Raw genomic sequence first — 3930 nt, 5'->3', positions numbered from 1 at the left:
TCCTTTTGTTTATAGAATCAAGTAGCAAGGAGTGCAATCAAGTGTTAGACGAAGATAGTAGCCATCAGTTAGAAGCAGAGTTAAAGTAAGAGGTTATTGAGCATACCAGGCAAGTACCCCTAACTTCACTTATTGTTCAGGTGACGTTTATTTTGAATTATATTATGCAAGTACCTTTATTTTCATTTATCATTCAATTGATATTGACTCCGAACTCTATTCTTTCGATTTCCATACTATTCTAAGTTCAGAATAGTTAAACGTTTTATGTATTTCGCTATAAATCACTCTATACAGTGGAACATTGAATTGAGATTAGCAAATAACTAATTATTCTAGTTATTTCGCCATCAGTTGTTGAGATAACTCCGGACCATATGATATGGGGAGTTGAATAGATAAGGATGTCATTGATTCGACTCCTTTAATCAAAAAAATTGTTTCGTGAATTGATTCTTGGTTAGCATAAGGGGCCGAGGCACCGGTCCAGTGTGAGTTATTATACGAAAGTGTAATATCTTGCTAGGCGAATATATACCTTCTTCATGGATATCCAATAGGTACGGTATGGCTGCGGGATATCGATACCTATATTTACGGTATGGCTGCGGGATACCGGTGTTGTTTCATGACTGATCATCAGGAACAGCATAGTGCATAATTGTGTTTTATTAAACTGTCGCTTAAACTTTAAAGTTTATATCAGCTTCTGATTTTACTCAGATATTGTTATTGTTGTTCATTTACAAACTTTATATTGCTTGCTGAGCATTTCTTTCGCTCATACTTGTTTATTAATCTAATCTTTCAGCTAAGCCAGAGCCAGCTTAAGATCCAGGTTTGGTCAGAAGTCGAGTGCTTGTAAATAGTGGTGTGTATTCCAGGTAGACTGTTTTGGGACGCTTGGATAGTCTAGAGGTTTGTAATAAAATTTGAATAATCTGTAAAACTAATTAGACTTATGGTTTGTAATAACACTTGATTTGTAGTAATGCCTGTTCCATACTATAACCTGTGATCGATCCAGTGCAGGTAAAGGGGTCGTATTTATTATATTATTCCGCTGTGATTATTTTATTATAATTTAGTGGCAAGTGACCCCCAAATCTAGACCCCGGGTTTGGAGGGCGTCACACTTCTTATGTTGCTGTTGAAACCCTCAAATATGTTTGTGGTTGTTTGACCATAGCGAACACCATTATTGTGGGAAAGTGTCCACCTCTCTACGGGTATTCTGGAAAGATAGTCAAGGGCAGGGGAAATTTCACCAATCCTTTCCATTATGCATCATATTTCGAGACTTGTGTGATTGTTCCAGCTTTCCACATAAATTTCTTTAGTTCACCACCAGGGTGATGATGGCAGAAATTGCTTCTGACATGGAGTAGACAGAACCTATGGATTCCTAATGGCTCAGCAAATCTATTTTGAGGGTCTCGTATTGCAGAGATCATACTGCCTGCACAAGATTCAGTTCGTGCTTCTGGTAGAGAGCTTACCGAAGCAGAACAACACAGACTACTACAAAATGAGGATTATGTTTCTGATGATTACATATCTGATGAACAAATTTGACTTAAATTTTTTCCTTCTTTTTCAAGTTGTATTACTACTTCCAACAGTTTCATGAATGTCCTTCCCACTTCATAGTTCCATTTTTAATTTATGGATGAACTATTTCACACTTGCAGTTCCATTTTCAGACGATACAAATTGCTACGGTTTCTACCTTTAGTGAAATTACTTTATTTTTAGCGCTCACAACACACTAAATGTACGTCTACGTCAAACAAAAAACACTTTTATAAATTACATTTTATAGACTATGTTCCACTGCACTTCTAAAATGCTTGATTACTGGTTTATACACTATTCCAAGCAACTAAAACCAAACAAAAAAATTAAAATCTAAAATAAAAATTACATACTACTCATTCACTTTGTTGCATACTGCATGTGGCTACTCATTCACTTTGTTGCATACTGCATGTGGCTACCTAGTAGTGGCATGCCCTTCCAAATTTTGCTACATTTGACAAGACTACTCATTTACTTTGTTTTTCGAGTTTCCCTTCCACTTCAACCTTTTCAGTGTTTTACTTGTCATTATTGTTTCTCAAAATTATTTAAAATGCTTGCGTGTGCCTTATACCGTGTGCTCACGGAATACCTAACTCATTTACTGATAAGGGTCTATAAATTAACAACCCACACGACCATAGGTCATATTGCATTTCTTTTGCAATTGTATAAGTTACAAACCATTATACTACATTTCAATGGATTCAGTACAGTACACATCACTAAGAAACCTTCGTCCTGTAAGTCAAATTCAGTGGAGAATCAAAGTTCAAGTATCACGACAATGGGATGACTATAGTAATAACAACGTAGCGTATCGAGGTTTAAAGATGATACATGTTGATGAATATGTATGTAAGGTCCCGTATGAGGGCTATTTTAAGCTAGAAAGGGGGGTTTAATAGTCTTAATTACTAATTTAAAAATTGTTGTGGCATTTTAAAAATATCTTATCCTTTTTTAAAACTTTACGAGTGGTTATGCAGTTTATATATGCGGAAAATAAAGTGTAAGAAAGAAAATACCACACGGTGATTTTATCCTGGTTCGCAATGGTGTAACCTCTAATAGATTCGCTCACCCCTACTCCAGTCCCCGAGTTCCTCTCCCGGACTCGGGATTTTCCCTTATAATAAACTCACTCTTTAGTAGGGGGAGAAGCCTTTACACCCTTTACAAGTATTTGTCTTGGTGCGTAACACACGGGTCACCACCTCAAAATAAATGTATTACCTACATAACTTATCTTAGATAATAACTCCCCGCTATTTCTTCAAAGTTTTTATAGAGCCTTTGTGTGGACTTGGCTTCCTTAGCTTTTGTCGGTCTTGGATCTTAGTGGTCCGGTCTTGGGTCTTTCCCCTTCTTCACGGTGTGAAGACTACTAACTCCCCGTTAGTAGACGTACTTGGCTCTTTAGAACGAGAATCACCTCACGTCACTTCACTTCACTTCACTACAAAACTAATAAGACAATCCACGAAACAAAACAAGTAGAGAAAGGTTTGTTTTGAACTAGTATGTTACTGTACTAGCACACAAGTAGTATAATATCCAAATAGAATATTAAAACTAATTAGTATACTTGACTTAGAATAATACAAGATAGTCAAGTATATTTATAATTACTCCTTTATAGATTAATAAAGTTGTAAAGTAATATGAAAAGTCTTTTTATATTAAGCACTTATGGCTTATTACTTTTTTAGTATTCTTCTTATTTCGATTAAGTATTTGTAGATCGAAGAATACTTTAATTACAACCTCGGAGTTATAATTTACCTTTAAGTATATCAACTTAAGGTTTTAAGGTATACTTGTATATTGACTATTATAAGGTCAAGTATACTCTTTTTAACTTCAAGCACGTTTATAAGATTTTTGAGTCTTAGCCAAGAATCCAAATAAGTTAAGTGCAAGTAATTGGCTTTAAATTGTGCTTTCGAAGTTTGGACGAATAATTACGAGTATTTATAGATATTGTAGTATAACCCCATGGAACACTAAAGATGTTAGAAGGGGCTTATACAGATATGACTCGTAATTGTTTATATACACGATATAAGTTAGCCCATATCCAATTAAATAGCGTGAAAGTAATTGGCTAACTCGTGGATTTGATTCGTCCTTAATTTTAACGGATGATTATGAAGTGTTTATAGATCGAGTTATAATCCCCCGGAACACTAAAGATGTTAGAAGGGATTAAAACTATGCTTTTATATGCACGAAATGTGTTAGCCAAGATCCAATTAAATAAAGTGCGAGTAATTGGCTAACTCGTGAACTTAATCCGTTTTGATATTTGACCAAATTACGAAGTGTTTATAGATCGAGTTATAATCCCCC

Source organism: Apium graveolens, unplaced genomic scaffold, assembly GCF_009905375.1.
Source record: "Apium graveolens cultivar Ventura unplaced genomic scaffold, ASM990537v1 ctg5982, whole genome shotgun sequence".
Lineage (NCBI taxonomy): Eukaryota > Viridiplantae > Streptophyta > Magnoliopsida > Apiales > Apiaceae > Apium > Apium graveolens.
This window is presented reverse-complemented; position numbering follows the sequence as displayed.